At 42.3% G+C, this 24,038-nt stretch overlaps 2 pseudogenes across 1 annotated transcript in view; one reads left to right on the top strand and one right to left on the bottom strand.

Annotated features, from left to right (window-relative positions):
• Positions 1–18,207, bottom strand: part of LOC110495963 (partitioning defective 3 homolog B-like) — a 194,584-nt pseudogene extending 176,377 nt beyond the window's left edge. The window contains exon 1 of the transcript XR_016488178.1: positions 18,085–18,207. The product of XR_016488178.1 is annotated as a partitioning defective 3 homolog B-like (transcript). The remainder of the gene's footprint in view (positions 1–18,084) is intronic.
• A 282-nt stretch (positions 18,208–18,489) lies between these two features.
• LOC110496786 (zona pellucida sperm-binding protein 3-like) lies at positions 18,490–23,203 on the top strand (annotated as a pseudogene).
• Positions 23,204–24,038: the final 835 nt, after the last annotated feature.

A 24,038-nucleotide genomic window follows, 5' to 3' on the forward strand; every position in this document is an offset into this window, starting at 1 on the left:
TCAAGTGGTTTCTCTATTTCATCTTGATATGCGCCTGGTTTGTGAAGGGGTGGAGGGATATCATTCAGTCTTGAGCTGTTCTGTTACAGTAGCTACATGGATTTGCTTAGATATAGTTTCCTCTGGTGGCGAGGTTGATGCCATACAGTGGCTCTATCAGTATTTCAACTTATTTACTTGCCACCTTCTCAAACCCATTGGAGAAGGCCAGAAGGGCGGGACCTTGGACCTTTCACTCCAATACGTTTGGGAAGAAGGTGAGAAATAAGATGCAAGGAATCACAGAAAATTAATTTAGAGCCTGTCACACTGGGATGTTTGACTACGTATTTTTTAAGCTTTCCGCTTTGAGCTGGATGTGTCAATGTATAATCTTTGAGCAGAATTACTATCTTACCTCAATTATCCACCAAATCCCTAGTTTTAAAACAGTGGAGGCTGCTGAGGGGAGGACAGCTCATATTAATGGCTGGAAAGGAGGAAAATGTGTGTTTGATGTATTTGATACCATTCCACTGATTCCACTCCAGCCGTTACCACGAGCCCGTTCTCCCCAATTAAGGTGCCACCAACCTCCTGTGTTTGAAAGCGTTTGTTTTTCTGGAAGCTGTTCTGCGCCATTTTCCTTACTTTTCCCCGCACATGGGCCAGCCTCCTAGCAATTTGAGTTCAACCAATGAGCTTTATCCCCTCACCATTTGAGTGACAGCTAGTGAGAGGCACGTCACGCAAACACAGCAGAGAGAGCAACGACGTGGTGCATACACAGAGTTTTTCAAAACCTTAAGAACACTAATATTGAGTTGAACCTCCCCCAAAATATAAGTTGGAAAAATATATGTACAGCAGTAGTTGTATAAGATTAGCTATGTTGAGAATACGGTATGTAAACGCTGAGTGTCCAAAAACATTAAGGACACCTTCCTAATACTAAGTTGTCGAAAGCATTCCACAGGGATGCTGGCCCATGTTTACTCCAATTATTTTCACAGTTGTGTCAAGATGGCTGGATGTCCTTTGGGTGATGGACCATTTTTGATACACACGGGAAACTTTTGAGCGTGAAAAACCCAGCAGCGTTGCAGTTCTGATACAAACCGGTAAGCATGGCACCTACGACCATACCCTGTTCAAAGGCACTTAAATATTTTGTATTGCCCATTCACCCACTGAATGGCACACATGCACAAGGCTTAACAATCCTTCTTTAACCTGTCTCCTCCGCTTCATTGCAGTCTTCGTGTCTGGTTTTGCGACCCCTCGGGCTCTTGCAGTGGGTAAGATCTTTGTGGGCTATACTCAGCCTTGTCTCAGGGTAGTAAGTTGGTGGTCTGATCATATCCCTCTAGTGGTGTGGGGGCTGTGCTTTGGCAAAGTGGGTGGAGTTATACCCTGCCTGGTTGGCCCTGTCCGGGGTTATTGTCGGACAGGGCCACAGTGTCGCCCGACCCTCCCCTGTCTCAGTCTCCAGTATCTATGCTGCAGTAGTCTATTTGCCGGGGGCTGGAATCAGTCTTTCCTATCTGGTGTAATTCTACTGTCTCATCTGGTGTCCTGTGGGTACTGAATTATACTCCCTCTAATTCCCCCATCTCTCGCTCCCCCTCTCTTCCCTCCCAGAGGACCTGAGCCCTAGAACCATGCCTCAGGACTACCTTGCCTGATGACTCCTGGCTGTCCCAGTCCACCTGGTCGTGCTGCTGATCCAGTTTCGGCTGCTTTATCTGTGGCTATGGAACCCTGACCTGTTCACCGGACGTGCTACATTGTCTATGAACTTTTGAACATCTTGAAGAACGACCTTAAATGGCCATGTACTCTAATAATCCTGACCCGGCAAAGCCAGAAGAGGATTGGCCACCCCTCAGTGCCTAGTTCCTCTCTAGGTTTCTTCATAGGTTCCTGCCTTTCTAGGGAGTTTTTCCTAGCCACCGTGCTGCTGTATTGCTTGCTCTTTGGGGTTTTAGGCCTGGTTTCTGTAAGCACTTTGTGATATCTGCTAAAGTAAAAAGGGCTTTATAAATACATTTGATTGTTTGAGCTACACTGGTTGCAGGTGTTCATGATGTTTTGTACACTCAGTGTGTTGTAATACGTCATTTTCGGGGCCACTTTTGGCTCATGAGCACTACTTTCAAAACTACTGGCTAAAAAGCATAAGAAAGTACCAGAGAATCTCTTTAAGGGTGATAGGAGACTCCTGATTAAAGACACTCCTGATCAGAGTGACTTTAAAGACAACGAATTATGTGTAACCTTTATAAAAGGCCCTCTTATTAGCATAATGTTTAGTTTGGATGGACTGATCAAGCTCCATTCAAACGAACGTCTGTCAAGTTCTTCAGTAGAGTGTAAACATAAATGTGTAAGCTCATTTAAGGACCTGTAGGTTAAGGCAGTTTTCTCTGTCAAGAGAAGCTTGTTGGTGTGTGTGTGTGTGCCTGCGTGCATGCGTGCATGTTGGCATATGCGTGTGTGTGTGTGGTAGTCATCACATCACACCACATTAACACGTGTCAAAGGCAGTACCAGAACTAATGATGTTCCATCAACCAAACACAGTCAATTAAGTTATGCAAATAAGCACTAATTACAAATCCACACCCATCACACATCATTTAACCCCAATAGCCCCCCCCCCCCCCCCCAAAAAAAAAGGTATTATACGCTGAGCTTATATTGCATAAGAGTACAATTGGTTCCCTGTCTATATTACCCCCCACATTGATGGCTATATTCAATAGAGAGAGGGATGGGGAGTTAGAGAAAGAGAAAGAGAGAGATCAAAATGGCCCTACTGCCATTCAAAAAAAACAATAATAATTTCCAATCTGTAGAAGACAGGCACAATGCAACCTGTTCACATCATGAATCACTCGCCTAGACCAGAACAATTACTGTGTAATTGGTTCATCAGACCAACTTGAATTAATCTGACTTTTAACTTGTATGCAGGCTGTAAATATATCACTAGCCACTTTAAACAATGCTACCTTATATAAATGTTACTTACCCTACATTATTCATCTCATATGCATACGTATATACTGTACTCTATATCATCGACGGTATCCTTATGTAATACATGTATCACTAGCCACTTTATACTATACTATGCCACTTTGTTTACATACTCATCTCATTTGTACATACTGTACCCGATACCATCTACTGTATCTTGCCTATGCTGCTCTGTACCATCACTCATTCATATATCCTTATGTACATATTCTTTATCCCCTTACACTGTGTACAAGACAGTAGTTTTGGAATTGTTAGTTAGATTACTTGTTATTACTGCATTGTCGGAACTAGAAGCACAAGCATTTCGCTACACTCGCATTAACATCTGCTAACCATGTGTATGTGACAAATAAAATTTGATTTGATTTGATTTGTATAATGGGATCCAAACACTGGATGGTCAGAGAATGATGCGCCACTGAAATTGATAAGACAGCAGCAAAAAAAATCTACTAGTAACTAGATTTGTCAATAGATTTGTTTATGATTTGAACGAGGGTAAGCCTTGCCCAAGCCAGAATGGCCCATAGAGCCTGAGCCCATCTCCTGTTTCTGTAGCGCGCCTGAGGCGACTTGAACAGGATGCTAGTCTGTCACAAGCCTTGTACGAGGACCAGGGTCGTATTCAATAGGCACCAAACTGAAGACAACAAACCGACACAGGGAGGGACTACCCAAACTTGTCCAATAAGTAAACGCTTGTTTTTGCTGTGTTTTGCTACGCTGTGCACTAATGAACACGGCAGCTTTTCATAGAAACATGACTTGGGCTAACGTCTATCTCATCAATTCGCTATTGAGCTTCAAGCCCTCTGTCTTCCCGGTTAAATGGGCTTTCACACAAGTAACTGGCAAGGCCTGTAAAGCTAACTGTTCACTAGAGCAGAGTGGACATCCCCTGTGTCTGTGGAGGCGGTAGGTAGGTAGGTGAACACTGGTCGATGATCAGGAATAAGTGGAGCCAGCAAGGGCTTGTCCGGAGTCATGTCCTACAGCTGAGGATGTCTGATTACCTCCATGGAGGTGTGAACGGATGTTTGTGCAGTCTCTCTGTGTATGCCTGTCTGTCTGTCGATCGGTTTCCTAACCCCTATCCAGACGCTGCCTCACCACATGGTTACGTTCCCAATTGATTGCCACTTTTTTTACGGAGCCTTTAAGAACAGTCCTGACTGATGTAAAGGGAAGACATAAGGAAATGTGTCTGTTTTCTTTTGACCTGCTAACAGAGCTATGCAGCCAAGCTTCCTTTAGCACATGATGGAAACAGCCTCTCGTTTCTCGTAGAGGATGAACACTGCCCCCCAAAGGTGTGTTCTTCATTTACATGCAGTACATGACTTCCCATTCTCAGTGATCCTTTTTCTCATTGATACATTCAACTTGGTGTTCATTAGCGGGCACAGTAGAAAAGTGTTTTCGCAACGAAAATTCAAATCAGCATTTGGACAAGTTTAGGTAGTCGCTTCCTGTTTCACTCTGATTTCTTCCACTTGGTGCTAGGGAATACAATCCTAGAAAACTTAGATTTTATTGTCTACTCTAACCAATTATGTCATTTGTGGCTACCTTGTTTTTTTTCTCTCTAAGTGTTTCTTGTAGGTATGCATTTTTCCTTCTCAAGACAACTGATATGTAGGCTATAACCATGCAACAATACTAGCATAGTATTGTCTACTTACCTTTGTGTTGATTACAGAGCTGAACCCATGTCTACACAGCTTGCTTGCGCCCCAAAAGGCCCCATATTACTTACCTAGTGCAGTACTTTTGACGAGGGCCCTTTAGGCAGTGATGTATTGGTTGAAATATATGTGGGTAAATGCTGATCGCTGGTCAGGATTAGAGAAGTAACACTCCCTATACTTTCAATGCTTTTTTCCCACAAAAGGTGAGTAAGCGCTTGGCAAAAATAAAAATTGTGTTTAAATGCATTTACACTCCCCTACACCACTGTCCATGGGACCAGCTCGTAGGGCTCTGTACAACAGTAGTGCACTATATATTGGTAATAGAGAGCCATTTGGTTTAGATGAAAGCTGAAGCTATTTATGTCTGCAGCTCCTCTAATTAGGGCTGTGGATGAATCTATAGCCTCCCAATCTTGACCGCATGCTGGGGCTGTAATTTACTTAATCACTTGGAGAAACTGCAGTTGTTGTGATTCAATCGATACTACAAGTGTTTTTCCTCAGCAAAAGACAGGAGGAGGATAAAGATTACCATAATTTTGAAAGAATAAAGCAAAGGAAATTGCCCAAAAATAGCTAGTTTGGAAGAAATGAAGACTACCTTTCACTGACAAAAATTCTGATTATCTCGATGACAGACATAGTTTAGGCTGTCATTGTAAATAAGAATTTGTTCTTAATCGACTTGCCTAGTTGAAGAAAGGTTAAATAAAAACTAACAAAGACAGTTGTCACATTTTTACTCCTTTTATTCCCTTTCCTATTCTTTCATTTTGACTCACTGTAGTCTCCTATTCTAGCAAGCCTGCCTGTGTCATTCCTCTGAAAGAACCAGATCCTCTCTTCCTCTGTCTTTCTCTCTCTCTCTCTTTTATTCTGTGGAGGGAAACCTGCAGATTGAGGGCTTGTTCCTGTGAGTCATGTTCACTGCGCTCTATCTCCTTGTCTATCTTTCTCAATGTGGAAACTGAGTAGGGGTGTGTTAAAAAAAAAAAGGTGTCTGGGCAGTGAGAAGGAGCAGCCAAGGGTATTGTGGAGGTTCTCTGTAGTTTTAGGATCGTGAATAAATTATGTGAGAACACAGACAAGGGGTTTGGGGTGATAGGTGCAATAGTGAGTGCAACATTCATTCTGGTTTAAAGGACCAGTGCAGTCAAAAAGGTGATTTCCTGTGTTTTAATATATTTCCACACTATGAGGCTGGAATAATACTGTGAAATTTGGAAAATTATGATAATGCCCTTTTAGTGTAAGACCTGTTTAAAAATACTCCCAGACATTTCAGCCCATTTTGGTGGGATGGAGCATTGGCCAGCCTTGTGACATCACCAAGCAGTAAATTGGTTAATAAACCAAATAAGAAAGAGAGTTCCAAACCCCTCTGCCAATAATAGATAGTCCACTTCCCACTCAGACCACTCCCAGACAGTCCTAGCAAGTTTCTTGCTTGAGAAATTAGAAGCTATTTTTGTAAATTTTTGACCATTTTATTTGAAAACAAAGGTACTTAATTGTTACCCAGAAATGATTTTATATTGAGATAAAAACAGCTGTATTGGACCTTTAACCAGGCTATTGGGCTGGTGAGTTAAAGATGCCAACAAAGGGAAATCATAAATTTGTCTTGAGAGACTGAGCTGCTTGGCTTTTCAGTGGTAAAAAAGAAAAGTAAAAAGGCCTGTCTTACACACAAAAAAAATGTATTGCAATTTCTGGAGAAATCTCCACGGTATGAGACCATAGGATTTTGAACACTCATCGTAGCACTCAGATTGCAAACAAAACCCAGACCATAGAAATATAATTCATTGAATATTTTGTTCTTCCCACACTGAGGTGACCCAAAGCTTTTACACCTCTAGGGGTGCATCCCAAATGGAACCCTATTCCCTAGTCAATCAAGTAAATGTATTTTATAAAGCCCATTTTACAACAGCATTTGTCACAAAGTGCTATACAGATGCCCAGCCTAAAACCCAAAAGAGCAAGCAATACAGATGTAGACACTTCTTAGCTTTCGGTTTTTGGTCCGAGAGCATGCAGCCGTGCTCTCCACGAGACCATGGAGACACTGACATAACATTGCCTCACCTTTCGAGACTTTGAAGTGATGGGGATAAGCTACCCTCAGCTTGGACATGTCACAAAGTTCAAAGACCTAGACTGGACGTCTCCAACCAACTAAACCTCTTAATGTAGAGGAGGTACTCTCTGTGCGTCCCAAGTGGCACCTTATTCCCTTGATAGTGCACTACTTTTGACAAGAGCCCTGGTCAAAAGTAGTGCACTATAAAGGGAATAAGGTGCCACTTGGGACCAACTGTCTGCTTTTCCTTTCAACCCAATACTCTCCCTCCCTCAACTTCAGAGAACAATTCAAAAGGAGAGAAAGAGAGAGTTTTGAAACCGTGAGTGCAGTATTTAATGTTAAATTCGAATAGTTTCTTGTTGATGTTGTTTTGTGTCTTATCACTTTTGTTTATTGTTTATTTCACTTGCTTTGGCAATGTAAACACTTTTCCCAAGCCAATAAAGCCCATTTGAATTGAGAGAGAGAGAGAGAGAGAGAGAGAGATACAGAAAGGATTTAAACCAACAGCAGTTTAAGTTATTTGAGCCAATCTGTTGTAAGAGGCAGGTCTTGTGTTTTACATTTGTATTATTTTGTGAGATGGAGGGATGATTTTTTTTTCTCTGTCTTTGGAGAGTAGCTACAGTGTCAGTCCACTGACCTCTCTCTCTCAATTTAAACCCATTCAAAAGGCTTTATTGGCATGGGAAACATATGTTTACACTGAAAAAGCAAGTTAAATAAACAATTAAAAATGAATAGTAAACTCAAAAAAGTTTCAAAGGAATAGAGACATTTCAATTGTCATATTATGGCTATATACAGTGTTATAACGATGTGAAAATAGTTAAAATACAAAAGGGAAAATATATAAACAAAGATGGGTAGTAAATACAGTGGTGTTTGTTCTTCTCTGGTTGCCCTTTCCTCTCTCCCTCCCCTTTTCAACCTAAAGACGGTCTCTCTCTCTCGCTCTCGCTCTCGCTCTCGCTCTCTCTAAATTTCAATTGAAGTGCTTTATTGGCATGGGAAAGATATGTTTTACATCGCCAAAGCAAGTGAAATAGATAATTAACAAAAGTAATAAACAGTAAACATTACACAGTAAACATTAGACTCGCAAAAGTTCCCAAAGAATTAACACATTTCAAATGTCATATGTGCTGCAGACTTTTCTAGTGCCCTCGTCAATTTGTTGATATATATGTTGAAGAGCTGCATCCCTATCTCACCCCACAGCCCTGTGGAAATAAATGTATGTTTTTTGCCAATTTTAACCCCAACACCACTTTCCATCAATTTGTATAGAAGACCCTCATGCCAAATTGAGTCAAAAGCTTTTTTGAAATCAACAAAGCATGCGAAGACTTTGCCTTTGTTTGTCCATTAGGGTGTGCAGGGTGAATGTGTGGTCTGTTGTACGGTAATTTGGGACTTGGCCACTAATCTTGCCAGTCACAGGGGAGGTGAGTGTCCATGGCTCTGACTGGGTAATTGGCCACAAACTGGTCAGGGATACATTACTGCCGTCTTTTTTTCAACTGTATACATTACTGCCGTCTCTGATTAATGTATACATGACTGCTTTCACTGATTAATGTATACATTACTGCCGTCTCTGATTACTGTATACATTACTGCCGTCTCTGATTACTGTATACATTACTGCTTTCACTGATTACTGTATACATTACTGCTTTCACTGATTACTGTATATATTACTGCCGTCTCTGATTAATGTATACATTACTGTTTTCACTGATTACTGTATACATTACTGCTTTCACTGATCACTGTATATATTACTGCCGTCTCTGATTACTGTATACATTACTGCTTTCACTGATTACTGTATACATTACTGCCGTCTCTGATTAATGTATACATTACTGCTTTCACTGATTACTGTATACATTACTGTCTTCACTGATTACTGTATACATTACTGCCTTCACTGATTACTGTAGACATTACTGCCTTCACTGATTACTGTAGACATTACTGCCGTCTCGGATTACTGTATACATTACTGCCGTCTCTGATTACTGTATACATTACTGCTGTCTCTTATTACTGTATACATTACTGCTGTCTCTTATTACTGTATACATTACTGCCGTCTCTGATTACTGTATACATTACTGCTTTCACTGATTACTGTATACATTACTGCCTTCACTGATTACTGTATACATTACTGCTTTCACTGATTACTGTATACATTACTGCCGTCTCTGATTAATGTATACATTACTGCTTTCACTGATTACTGTATACATTACTGCTTTCACTGATTACTGTATACATTACTGCTTTCACTGATTACTGTATACATTACTGCCTTCACTGATTACTGTAGACATTACTGCCGTCTCGGATTACTGTATACATTACTGCCGTCTCTGATTACTGTATACATTACTGCTGTCTCTGATTACTGTATACATTACTGCTGTCTCTTATTACTGTATACATTACTGCCGTCTCTGATTACTGTATACATTACTGCCGTCTCTGATTACTGTATACATTACTGCTTTCACTGATTACTGTATACATTACTGCTTTCACTGATTACTGTACACATTACTGCCATCTCTGATTACTGTATACATTACTGCCGTCTCTGATTACTGTATACATTACTGCCGTCTCTGATTTTTAAAAATTATATATATTTTAAATTTAACTGGGCAAGTAAGTTAAGAACAAATTCTTATTTACAAGTAACTGCCTTGTTCAGGGGCAGAACGATAGATTTTTACCTTGTCATCTCGGGGATTCGATCCCAGCTACCTTTCAATTACTGGCTCTGTATAGTGCACTACCTTTGACCAGAGCCCTATGGGAAGGGAATATGGTGCCATTTGGGATGCAGACAAAGACTGGAGTGTTGGTGAGCCTGTATTGTATGTGAGCAAATGAGGAGAAGGCAAAATAGCTGTTCGAAGATGGTGAAAGCATAGAAATAGAAAATAGAATTCTGTTTCTATATTGGTGAAAGCATAGAAATAGAAAATATAATTCTGTTTCTATATTGGTGAAAGTGCACTGCTGGTCAACTAAAAACACGAGTTATATTCCTTTATATTTCTTCCACGGCCTGGTTGGCAGACAACATTTGAAAATCTTTGTATGCATCACCACTCACACAGAAAACTCACTAAAGATGTGGAACTTTTCACTCAAACTCACAACATTTCTGTCTCAGTCGGATCCACTTAGTGAATCGATGCAAACACATATTTAATTGTTTTTTGGATGATTGATCTGGGTTTTCTGCAAGCCTTTTTTTCGACAAGCCTCTTAATTTTACCCCCAGCAGTACAGTCAATGAACAATAAGACATCTTATCCAACAAAGAAACCCTGGCAGTGGTCTCCTCTGTCCTCTTTTAAAAAATCAATTAAAATTGAGTTAACATGAATGACAACCAGGGATCAATGGCGGCAATTTTATAAAACCATGCAACTTTCCTTCAGATTGCAGTGAAGTATTGATTCAAACTAGCTTAAAGTAAATCTTCTTTTTTTTATCTATCTAAAAAATGTCATTACATCTCTGAAAATAGAATAAAGTTAACTAAAGTATGTAAAGCCACACATTGATTTAATGCGCAGTATGCCCTATTCATCATAAAATATGACAGTATAATTATTTGTTACTGACTTATAAGAGAAGTGTTTTAAATCATCATGTCAATAGCTCAGTCCATTGAGTCTGACCATAGGTAGGCACACACACACACACACACACACACACACACACACACACACACACACACACCTCTTAGACAAGGCTAAGGGATCATCCATAATAAAGTCTCTCTGCAGGTGTCTATATCCTGGCAGAGGTTTTCACTCCCGCAGGAGCGATCAATATCTTCCAACAACAGCTACCTCGGACCCCGAGACACTCCACACAAACTGTTTTTCATATACAGGATATTATTAGACAGCCACAGTGAAATGTCAAGATCTTTAAAAGGTAAATATCTCTCAAATGTCACCTGGAGTGTTTCCAAAATTATTTTCCTCCTCATTGTCAAGATCAGGGCTGACATTAAGAATGAATAATTTTTCTGCCATGGGTGATTTCTCAGAATCATTTGTTTCTGTCGTGTTTTTGCTGATCGTTGTGGTGTGGTTGTTTGCATTCTAATGGCTGTTGTGTAGCAGGAGAGAAGGGCCACTGTTTGACTGTTATGCTTATGGGGGCTTTGAGATGGCTTTGATCTCAAACACTATGTGGCAGCGGAGATCACAGACAGTAGATGGAAAATAGGCAATACCTAAGGTAACTACCGTAGTGGTTATTACACGTACTGTAGGCTATAGGTTGGTGTAGGTGGTGGTTTAGGATAGGGTTGACCGACATGCCTAGATTAGGTCTTGAATTCATCCCCTGATGTATGTGCTTGTACTTACATGGAACTAGAATTAAACTTGAACTTGTGTCTGGCCATGTGAGACTAGGAAAGCTATTTACATACAGCTCAAAGCCGGTCCTGTACCAGTATTGTTATACCATCGAACCAAGCCGAGCTGGGGTGGCCTGCTTACACATCCACCATAGCAGCTGGAATGTTCTGGAAAGGACAATATGAAAAGAAAATGGTTTGGGTCATCACAGTACTGTGAAAAGGGTATTGGACTGGCACCGGTAGGTTAGCCTGGATCATAGGGAAACAAACAAATATATACAAAAATCTACTGGGAAAGTAGCTCTGCCTTGTTTCCAGAGTAATCAAAAGATCAGAGGAAACGTGCCTTTCACACTCAATATCATCTCAAATATCAACCACTGTCACGTAGATTTGTTTTTTCCCCATCACAGATAATGTCTATTTTTAAGTTGTTTGTTGTTTGTTTGTTTTTCGCAACTGAAACATCTGTTTTGGTCTCCCGTGTGACAGACAGCTTGGCACAGAGCGAGGAAGGCAGCAGCGGCTTCACCAGGCAGAGAGTCTCCTCTTCGCCAACTCTGGAATTGTGGGTAATGATGAGGCTCCCATGGGAGATGTGGATGTGGCACTGTACCAGCGGTTCTGATGATGTCACAGCGTCGGGAGGAACACAAACAATTAACGCTTGAAAGGTTTGTTTGATGGAAGCCAAAAAACAAGGAAACCATGGTTATAGCTTTTGCAGGGTTTCTCAACCACTCATTTTATGATTTGAAAAGAATATGACAGAGATGAATAATTGATTAATCATTTTTTTGTGTGTTGATTATTACTGTATGCTCCCTTCAGATTTAGACTACAGCTCTTCACTGTTCACTCCACAGCAATGTAGTATTACTCTTGCGAAAGAGATCTTCTGGCAGTATTTTTTTTAAAGATTGCTAAATTAGTGTAGTTGCCAGCTATCTATACTTGTTGTAATCATGGTCAAATTACCGACCAAGGGGCCCCCATTGAATTTGTTTATCACGCTCACTCATATATCATATTAAAAACTGCAAACATTGCTCTCAAAATTTCACTTAGGGCCTCCAAAAGGCTAGGGCCGGCTCTGACTAGATGTGTGGGTATGGATGTGTTTTCTTTTTGTTTTTTTGTGGCCCCCAGCCCCATCAAAGTTGCCCATCCCTGCCCTCTATAGAGGGATACACTACTTTTTGACAAGAGCGCTATGGGCCCTGGTCAAAAGTTGTGCACAATAAGGGTGACATTTGAGACGCAGCCCTAGACTATAGACAAAAAACACATTCCATCGTTGCATCAGTCTCCTTCAGATATGTAAGCAGAGCCAGTAATCCACACAAACCCTCAAGTTATGTGAAAAGAGGAGGGAATAAGAGCAACACAGTGGAAAGCCATTAGACATTTCATAATTTCCCTCCAGACGTGATTGAGCAGGATCGGCTGAGAGTTCAAAACACTCTGGACGGGAGGCAGTCATCCATCTTGACTGATTATGTCATTTAGATGTAATTGCAAGCCCCCAGGGATCGCTTCTCCACATATGCAGGCAGCGTGCACACAGACCCACACACACAAACAGCATATTGCATTGCACTCACTCACTGGCTATTACATTTCTGTTTACCCTCACAAAGAAAGTAAAATGTCCCATGCACATCCGCCGACTGCTCCGTTTCATGGGTAATCAAATTAGAGTTGGTTTTCGATACATCACTGACAAATTGTTTATTAAACAAAAGGGGTTCGGTTGCTACATAAATGACAACGATTCAGTGGGGAGCAGGAGGCATAAACCTGGCTCTGGTGTGTGTGTGTGTGTGTGTGTGTGTGTGTGTGTGTGTGTGTGTGTGTGTGTGTGTGTGTGTGTGTGTGTGTGTGCGTGTGTGCGTGTGTGCGTGCGTGCGTGCGTGCGTGTGTGTAGGGGATTTTTGTATATATACATTTTGGTATTGACGCCCCCCCTTGGGTTGTGCCGTGGCGGAGATCTTTGTGGGCTATACTCGGCCTTGTCTCAGGATGGTAAGTTGGTGGTTGAAGATATCCCTCTAGTGGTGTGGGGGCTGTGCTTTGGCAAAGTGGGTGGGGTTATATCCTTCCTGTTTGGCCCTGTCCGGGGGTGTCCTCGGATGGGGCCACAGTGTCTCCTGACCCCTCCTGTCTCAGCCTCCAGTATTTATGCTGCAGTAGTTTATGTGTCGGGGGGCTAGGGTCAGTTTGTTATATCTGGAGTACTTCTCCTGTCCTATTCGGTGTCCTGTGTAAATTTAAGTGTGCTCTCTCTAATTCTCTCTTTCTTTCTCTCTCTAGGAGGACCTGAGCCCTAGGACCATGCCTCAGGACTACCTGACATGATGACTCATTGCTGTCCCCAGTCCACCTGGCTGTGCTGCTGCTCCAGTTTCAACTGTTCTGCCTTATTATTATTGGACCATGCTGGTCATTTATGAACATTTGAACATCTTGGCCATGTTCTGTTATAATCTCCACCCGGCACAGCCAGAAGAGGACTGGCCATCCCACATCGCCTGGTTCCTCTCTAGGTTTCTTCCTAGGTTTTGGCCTTTCTAGGGAGTTTTTCCTAGCCACTGTGCTTCTACACCTGCATTGCTTGCTGTTTGGGGTTTTAGGCTGGGTTTCAGTACAGCACTTTGAGATATCAGCTGATGTACAAAGGGCTACATGAATACATTTGATTTGATTTACTTATTTGTGTTTTACCCCTTTTTCTCCCAATTTCGATCTTGTCTCATCGCCGCAACACCCCAACGGGCTCGGGAGGCAAAAGTCAAGCCATGTGTCCTCCGAAAACATAATCTGCCAAACCGGGCTTCTTAACACCCGCCCACTTAATCCGGAAGCCAGGCGCACCAATGTGTTTGAGGAAACACCGTTCAACTGACGACCGAAGTCATCTTTTTCATGATGTCCTACATTTTAAATGTGAAATAATTGAATTTGTCAATACTAGGTTACAGCTGAGAAAACAACTTTTAACAACAGAAGTTTTGGTTTAAATCGTTTTCACAATGGTTATCCCTAGCTCTCTTCTACATACAAGGAAGTGTATAGGTCACGCCCTGGTTCAATGACCACGCTATTGTCCACTGCTTGAGTCAACGTCACCTGTCAATCATTGCGTGGAAAATGCCTTTAGAATGTGATCAGATGCTCCATGTATTCTCTAGCCCATGACCTTTTCAGATGGAAAACCTTTCACTGCATTCCAAATGGTACCCTATTCCCTATAGAAGTGTAGTAATTGACCAGGACCACCCTGCTTTGTTTTGTCTCTATAGTAAAGAGATACAGTGCATTCGGATTCAGACCCCTTCATTTTTTGAATGAAGTTGGCAGTGCATGTCAGAACAAAAAGCAAGCCATGAGGTCCAAGGAATTGTCTGTAGAGCTCCGAGACAGGATTGTGTCGGGGCACAGATCTGGGGAAGGATACCAAAACATTTCTGCAGCATTGAAGGTCCCCAAGAACACAGTGGCTTCCATCATTCTTAAATGGAAGAAGTTTGGAACCACCAAGACTCTTCCTAGAGCTGGGCACCTAGCCAAACTGAGCAATCAGGGGAGAAGGACCTTTTGTCAGGGAGATAACCAAGAACCCGATGGTCACTCTGACAGAGCTCCAGAGTTCATCTGTGGAGATGGGAGAACCTTCCAGAAGGACAACCATCTCTGCAGTGCTCCACCAATCAGGTCTTTGTGGAATAGTGGCCAGACAGAAGTCACTCGTAAGTAGTTGGCCTGAATGCCAAGCGTCACGTGTGGAGGAAACCTGGCACCGCTCATCACCTGGCCCTACGGTGAAGCATGGTGGTGGCAGCATCATGCTGTGGGGATGTTTTTCAGAGGCAGGGACTCAGAGACTAGTCAGGATCGAGGGAAAGTACAGAGAGATCCTTGATGAAAACCTGCTCCAAAAAGCTCAGGATCTCAGACTGGGGCGAAGGTTCACTTTCCAACAGGACATTGACCCTAAGCACACAGGCTTCGGAGAGACCTGAAAATAGCTGTGCAGCGACGCTCCCCATCCAACCTGACAGAGCTTGAGAGGATCTGCCAGGAAGAATGGGAGAAACTCCCTAAATTCAGGGGTGTAAAGCTTGTAGCGTCATACCCAAGAAGACTCAAGACTATCATTGCTGCCAAAGGTGCTTCAACAAAGTACTTAGTAATGGGTCTGAATACTTATGTAAATGTTATATTCCAGTTTTTTTCCAACATTTCTAAAAACCAGTTTTTGCTTTGTCCTTATTGGGTATTGTGTGTAGATTGATAAGAGAAAAAAAACATTTAATACATTTTAGAATAAGGCTGTAAGGTAACAAAATGTAGAAAAAGGGGTCTGAATAGTTTCCGAATGCACTGTACGTAGGCTACCATTTAGGAATCTGAGTTGTGTAACATTAGACCAAGGATGCAAACCAAATGGCACCCTATTCATTATACAGTGCACTACTTTTGACTACATAGGGAATAGGGTGCTTTTTGGGACACAGACAAGGCTAAACTGTCAACCTGCCTCTGTCAGCACCATGTTACATCATTGCACCATTTTGCTAAGTGATACAGCAGCTATGCCAGAGACTGAGAATATTATTTTAGTGTGTATGTGTGTGACGAGTGTGTGTGTGCTTGCGTGTGGGTGTGCGTGCGCCTGCCTGCCTGAGGCCGTGTGTGTGTATGTGGTCTGGTGTGGTCTGCAGGGATGTGGTGTGATGCACATCTTTAATAACAAACAGTACATTATACCTGTGGTGGAACAGACCCTTCTTCTCTGCTAATCTACTGGAAATTGAGTCTGATGGCCCGTGAATCAGAGTCTTGTTGTTGTGATTGCATGTCTGTGTCAAAATTAGGCTGTTCTGAGGGCAAAAGGGGGTGCAAATCAGTGTTAGGAATGTTTTCCTAATGTTTTCTGTACAGTAGATCATTATATGGATAATTCCACACGATATCACCAGGAGTGGGGAGTGGGGGTGGGGGGTCTACAGTTGGGGCTATGGCATATAACAACAGTATCTACTGCATACAGATAGATTGACCAACATTTTGTCATAAATAGTAAAGAGAGCAGGTCCCAATACTGAGCCCTGCGGTACACCTTTCTATATTCCAGGAAACTAGACTTCACACCATCATAAATCACACATTGTGTCCTGTCTGAGAGATAATTCTCAAACCACTTGCAAGAAAACTGATCCAGGCCTATTTCAGTCAACCTTTGAATGGGAATGTGGTCAACAGTGTCGAAGGCCTTGGAAAGTTCTAGAAATAAGGCAGCACAATGATTTTTATGATCTAAGCAATTTAACAAATAATGTAAAAACAAGCATAGCAGGGAGAAATAAAAAAAAGTTCCAGGGATTCTAAAACATTGGAAAGGTAAAATAATCTGGAAATTGGATGGTATTTATCTAATTCAGATGATCTCTTCCTTTAGGGATAACAACAGAAACAATTGAGCCCTGGTCAAAAGTAGTGCACTAAATAGGGAATTGGGTGCCATTTGGGATGACCCATTGAATCTCCCACTGGGATGACCAGCAGACTAGCACTCTCTCTCTCTGTTATCCTTCTCTCTGCACCCAGAGTAAAACATCATCCCTCTGCCCCTCCTGTATCTCCATTGTTTGTGCAGTCTCTCCCTTTTTCTCTTTCTTTCTCTCGTTCCTCTTTTTCTCTTTCTCTCCTCTGTCTGTCTGTCTGTCTGTCTGTCTCTCTCTCGCTCTCTCTCTCTTCGTCTCTCCCTTCTTTCTCTTTTATCACCCCCCTCTCTTCTATAGTTTTCTTCCTCTATCTTTTAACCTCTACCTATTCTCATTCTCCACCAGATTCTAACCAAAATTAAAAACGGCCCCCAATGGAACATAATACAAGACACACAGTGTACACTGTACACGTACAGTGTATCAGTGTACAGTGACCATAAAGCAAGCAGCTATGTGAATCATGCTAATGATTGTAAAATAACATAATCACAGATGCCAAGACTGCAAAGGAAGTCACTGGGAGAGGATGGTGTGATAAAATCCTCACAAAATCCAACCACGTCCCAACCAGCCTCCACATTTTACAATCACCGTTGCGGAATGATGATGAACAAGCAATAAACCTGCTAATCTTGAACACTTCTCACTCCCCAAAGCAGAAGGCTATAACTCCTTCTGTCTCTCCTACACATCCTAGATGAGCATCATAACCGTTACCCATATGTTCCACTGTGGAGCAGTGGCAAAATCACCTCATTTCTGACTCTGCGAGGTTGTATTATACGTGTGTATTTGTGTTGGTCTATATCAATGTGTTGGTGTTATAGAACATCTGTGCTGGCTTCCATCCCATTTACATCGTCCACACACAGACAACACTTTTTTGATGAGGCTCATAACAGGACAGTGGCAATGCAACTGCTACTCTGTGTCCATGTGAAAACTGAGTAGGTATAACATGGAATTAAGTATAGAACCCATATACTGTAGGTGCATTTTAGAATCTCAATCAAAAACACAACTTATTCTTGTATTTTATTATTTATTATTGTCGAGAAGGAACCTGCAAGTAAGCATTTTGCTGGACGGTGTATGCCATACAACTAATAAAAAAACTTTAACTTGAAACTTCATATCGGTGACTATCCCTTGGAGTGCAAAGTTAGACAAGATGGGTCAAGTAAGGAGCACAGTGCCCTCCTATGGTCAACAGCTTTCCCCAATCCCTGCTCTCTCATTTAATAAACACATGAGCAGCTGGTTTGCTGGTGCAGCAGAGTGTGGGTGTTTGAGTGTCAAGTGTGTGTGTGACTTTGTGTGTGTGTGTGTGTGTGTGTGTGTGAGGGGGGTTGTTGTCATGGCTACCTGCTTCCTGCGCTCCCCTTCAGCTCCAGATGGGCCAGGTTTATTGGAAACAGAGTCGTAGAGGTTGCCAGGCCCTATCTGGAGGCCCTCAGGGGCCAAATTAGGGCTCCCCAAGGGCCACATTAGAGCCTGTTAACTAAGTTAGATGGAGAAATGGACCAAGGGAGCTGACTGACAGACCGGGGCTCAGACTCAGACTGCATCCTAAATGGCACCCTATTCCCTATTTAGTGCACTGCCAGACTGGATCAGGGTGCCATTTGGGGCAACCTCAGACTCATCTCAGGGCTATAGTCTCTATTCTCTCCTCTGCCTTTTGTTTGCCTGCTGATCGGGAGATAACAGCCAGTTCCTGACAATGGCTTTTCAGGTAGGATGTATTTTGGGAAAAATGGTTGAGGAAAGATGGTTAATGTATTCCAGTATTTCAACGCAAAGGTAGGTATGGTATTGTATTATGAGTTATGGGAGATTAGTTTGCTAATTCTTCCAAGAACAGTCCTTGCAAATGAATATGTGATGTTTCTTTTCATAATTTCCACAGACGAGTTGGTGTGTGTTTGTGTGTGGATGTCTGTGTGTGCCTGTTTGTGTGGCTGTGTGTGTGTGTGTGTGTGTGTGTGTGTGTGTGTTTAAACTTGAATCATCTTCACACAACAAGACTGGGTTAGCCTGTTGAACTGAAGCCTAGAGAACATTTCTGCTATATTTTTGACACATTCATGATACCCATCCAAGCATTTCCTATTTCTTTACATGCAAGTCAACAAGGGTAGAGGTCAGGCAGTGAGGAGGTTTTCATATTGTAATTCAACCATAAATACTGGGGCCATGTACTTCCTGCCCCTCTGTCTCCCCGCCCCTTAGGTATGATTGACAGGCCTGTTGACAACCCATATAGGCTCCAGATGAGGCCTGCTCACTGTCCCTCACACTCCCCTCCATCTGACGCACCACAGGGAACGATCATAAATCACCTACACACGAACATGCGCACACACACAAATACACACACACACACACACACACACACACACAGTCCACATTCTTCAAGCCACTGGAGCCTCTTGATCATCTGACATGGACGTTTAAGATCCCCGTATAAAGGCCAGGTTTCAAACCCCCAAGGTGTGGTGACTTTTGCTCATAGGGCTCATAAAACTCTATTTTAAAATGAAAAATCTATATCCATTCTATGACCAATAAGCACACTATATACTCAATTCACGTCACAAATAGTATGGATAGTGTGGTTGGTATGAGTATTCGAACACAGCTTATAAGCTCATACTGAGGGTACATCTCAAAAGTGTAGAGTCATTTCATGTCCTACCCTCTATGAGTGACAGGAGACAAGGAAAGAAAACCATGAAAGAGTACTGAGACACATCCATAGTCTTGCGCAACTCTCTGGGCTGCAATTTCACGAACGACAAGTGGAAGGAGACAGGCGCAAGCTCACAGATTCTGCTTTAAAATGAAATGCCATTGAATCCACAACGGACACTATGTCAAAAATCAGAATGGGGTTGAGAGTAGATTTGATTGGGTTTGTTGTGCTTGTCCCATTCAGGTAATTCAGTGATGCTCAGAGTTAGCTTTTTCCAATGCCATCACGTAATCAAGAAACATCTAACTTTATCAGCTATGGTCCACAGCAGCAAGCAGAAGAGCTTGTGAGCACAGGCTCAAGGTTACCCACACAAAACCTATTCAGGCCTTTTCAGACACCTATGCCATTTGAACAAAGGATACCTGTTCAAATCCCTGTGCAAACTGAGCATGGGAAACCTGCACCATCTCCTATACCGTTTGAATATAGAAACCTGTTCAAAAACCAACCCAGGTGCCTGTAAAATACGAACCTCAACAGCCTGCCAGAAATCAACAGGCGTTTCAACCGGGGAAACCTCCTGTGCAGGGCAGAGTGAAGTTTGAGCTGAAGAATCCAGTGTCTGTGACCAGTGTAGCGGTCCAGTACAGGCAGGACGTGGTTCGGGTGGAGGTCAAGCAGGATTTCCTAGGGAACGGTCAGTTGATCCAACCATCTGATCTGACCCTGGGAGGCTGTGCATCCAGAGTAAAAAACAACAACTTTCCCCCCAATTTCGTGGTATCCAATTGGTAGTTACAGTCTTATCTCATTGCTGCAACTCCCGTAAGGACTCGGGAGAGGCAAAGGTCGAGAGCTGTGCGTCCTCTGAAACACAACCCAACCAAGCCGCACTGCTTCTTGACACAATGCCCACTTAACCCGGAAGTCAGCCACACCAATGTGTCGGAGGAAACACCGTACACCTGGCGACCGTGTCAGCATGCACTGCGCCCGGCCTGCCACAGGGAGTCGCTAGTGCACGATGGGACAAGGACATCCCTGAACCCTAAGTGCCTTAGACCACTGTGCCACTCTGGAAGCACAGTGCATCCACAGAGTTTGACCATGCTGACCAGAGGCTGCTGTTTGAGACTGAGCTGCTAGGATATAGGAGCATGCTAATGGTAATGCTAATGGTATGCTAATGGTATGTTTGGGCCTGTGTGTATGGGGAAATTGTACAACGAATAGTTATCTTCCATAATTGTTGCAAGCTACAAAAGAACACATTAATTTATTTAGTTTGGAATGAGAAATGGAACAGAACATCTGTAGATTCCAGAGTCACTGTCTTTGTACAAGGAAGAGTGGATTGTATTGATGCTTAGTGGTGTTGTAGTGCTGGAAAGTGACTTTGTTTTCTTTTAGATGACAGAGGATGTACTCATCTATATCTGTACCCTTATCTACACACCATCACCAGTTTAAGGCACTCCCATTGTAAGAACAAATTATGCTGAGGTTGGAGTTGAATGCCATTATCAAAGGTAAATACTTTTATTTTATTCTCACTTTTCAAATGTTTTCCATATCATGCTCTAATGAACACAACCCTGGCTTTGGCTGTAAAACATTTGTATCCATCAGGAAGCACAATGTGATCAGTAATGCTCTGAAGCCTACCTGGGTTCCCTTTGCCTCCACCAAGGTTGCAGAGCAGCAGCTGGTCTTTTCTCTCAGGCTCATGACAGGTGGGTATAGAACATAGGTGAGACCACACCTTTAAAGTTGACCTCTGCCATTTTGGACTATAGAGTACCATTGTATCAGTCATAATACCCATAAAACATAGGGGTCATAAAGGGAAATGGTTCCAATCATCTTCCCCATAGGGCATTTTTATGTAGGCTTACTCTGCCATGACATTTTGGTAACGTGTAAATCTCTCTAGGACAGTCACTTTAATGAATATATTCTCCTGTATTTACCCCCCCCCCCCCCCCCCAATTAAATGCTAATTAACTGCTTATGTGGCTTTCATAAAGCACTACAAATGCCATGATGATCTGGACGAGACTGCCAAATCAAGGCAAAGGTAAGCATCTCTGGATTAACTATCTAATGATAGCTAAATGTAGTAATGAATAAATTGGCTAAATCTCTTTATATTGACACTTCTTTGTACTGTCTTGTGCAAGTTTGAAATTGACACAATACCTGTTAGCAAAGGTGTCAGCTAGAGATGACATGCAGGACCCTGCAGGGATTTGTAGTTTTGCATGATGTCTACATTGATGCTAATTAGCATTTTAGAATCTGAGTGTAAATAGAGCAGAATATATTTACAAAATTAACCTTGTTTTTAAGTGTTTCTAAAATCCCCTATGGGAAAAATGAATGGTGGAAAACAACTAGAACCATTTCCCTGTTTGACTGCTAGGTTTTATGGGTATTATGACACCTCCACTGTGAGGCTCTATTGCTGCTTTAGCTTTTCTTCTCTTTCAGATGACTGGCAATTTGTGAGGCCCTCCAGTGTCTACTTTCTGGGGCATGTCATGAGCATTGAAGCCTCCATTATCCAAGCCCACCACACAACTCTCCATGTCTACGTGGACAGCTGTGTGGATACGCTGGCCCCTGAACCTAGATATTCCTTTATTGAGAACCATGGGTGCGTGAGCGGTGCGTGTGTGTTCCCCTTCCAGCTTACCGTACTTCTGTATATTGTGAATGTAAATTCAACTTTGTTTTTATTTCACCCCATCAGGTGTCTTACTGATGCTAGACATACAGGCTCCAAGTCCCACTTCCTGCAGCAAACCCAGGATGACAAACTCTAGTTTCAGCTTGAGGACTTCAGGTTCCACCAAGATGAGAGGAGCTCTGTGAGTAACGATACATTCACCTGAAGGCCATTTTATTTTTAGTCTGTATGTACTGTACTCACTTGTCTTGTTCATTAGGCAATAAATGGAAGAAAACAAACAGGTGGAATACCTGGACTTGTCCAATAAGAAACAATGACTTTGATTTTCTGCTGTTTACTCTAATGAACACATCCCTGTACAAGTAATATCTCTCCTACCATCCTAAAGATGTACATCACATGTCATCTGAGAGTGTAATGGGTCCTAGGTGTAGCTGGTGTAGCCAGTCAGGCGCAGGACAGCAGATATGAGTAATTAAACACACTTTGCTCAAAATGTAAAATACACAAAGTAACAAATACACGTACACCATGACAGACCAAAATTACAAATAAACAATCACTCACAAAAACCATGTGGGGAAAAGAGGGTTAAATAATGAACAAGTGATTGTGGGATTGAAAAAAGGTGTGTAAAACAAAGACAAAACAAATGGAAAATGAAAAGTGGATCGGCGATAGCTAGAAAGCCGATGACGTTGATCACCGAACAAGGAGAGGGACCGACTTCGGCGGAAGTCGTGACAGAGAGAAATGTCGGCCTCTGCTTCCATTGACTCAGAACACATGGCTTGCTAGTTTACAACAGAGGCAAACCGGTTTGTCTCTGGGGATTGAGTTTATACTGCACACAACTATAATTCTGCAAACCTGGATGTTTATATATTGGATTTGTATAGAACTAGGACCCAAAGCTATACATGGTTTTATTTTTTTTGCATTTTCTGAAGACCCCAGGTCTTGTTTTCTTTCCTCTAAGGTGGGCTTCAGCAGGTGGGGATGACCTGGTGTGTGGCTGCTGTGACTCCACCTGTGGCCTGAGAAAGGGGAGGAGTCTGCTGACTGACATTGTATTCTACCAGAGTAATCTTTGAAGTTTATGATTTGACCATCAGTGCTAGTGGTGCTTTTCTATCAAGTGGAGTCTAGCTTGCATCTCTTCCCCATCCGATTGTGTACACTGACTGATTACTGTTTCACAACAGATACAGTGCCTTGCGAAAGTATTCGGCCCCCTTGACCATTTGCCACATTTCAGGCTTCAAACATAAAGATATAAAACTGTATTTTTTTGTGAAAAATCAACAACAAGTGGGACACAATCATGAAGTGGAACGACATTTATTGGATATTTCAAACTTTTTTAACAAATCAAAAACTTAAAAATTGGGCGTGCAAAATTATTCAGCCCCCTTAAGTTAATACTTTGTAGCGCCACCTTTTGCTGCGATTACAGCTGTAAGTCGCTTGGGGTATGTCTCTATCAGTTTTGCACATCGAGAGACTGAAATTTTTTCCCATTCCTCCTTGCAAAACAGCTCGAGCTCAGTGATGTTGGATGGAGAGCATTTGTGAACAGCAGTTTTCAGTTCTTTCCACAGATTCTCGATTGGATTCAGGTCTGGACTTTGACTTGGCCATTCTAACACCTGGATATGTTTATTTTTGAACCATTCCATTGTAGATTTTGCTTTTTGTTTTGGATCATTGTCTTGTTGGAAGACAAATCTCCGTCCCAGTCTCAGGTCTTTTGCAGACTCCATCAGGTTTTCTTCCAGAATGGTCCTGTATTTGGCTCCTTCCATCTTCCCATCAATTTTCACCATCTTCCCTGTCCCTGCTGAAGAAAAGCAGGCCCAAACCATGATGCTGCCACCACCATGTTTGACAGTGGGGATGGTGTGTTCAGCTGTGTTGCTTTTACGCCAA

This window comes from Oncorhynchus mykiss, chromosome 18 (genome assembly GCF_057628025.1).
Source record: "Oncorhynchus mykiss isolate SJ-2025 chromosome 18, ASM5762802v1, whole genome shotgun sequence".
In the NCBI taxonomy this organism is placed as follows: domain Eukaryota; kingdom Metazoa; phylum Chordata; class Actinopteri; order Salmoniformes; family Salmonidae; genus Oncorhynchus; species Oncorhynchus mykiss.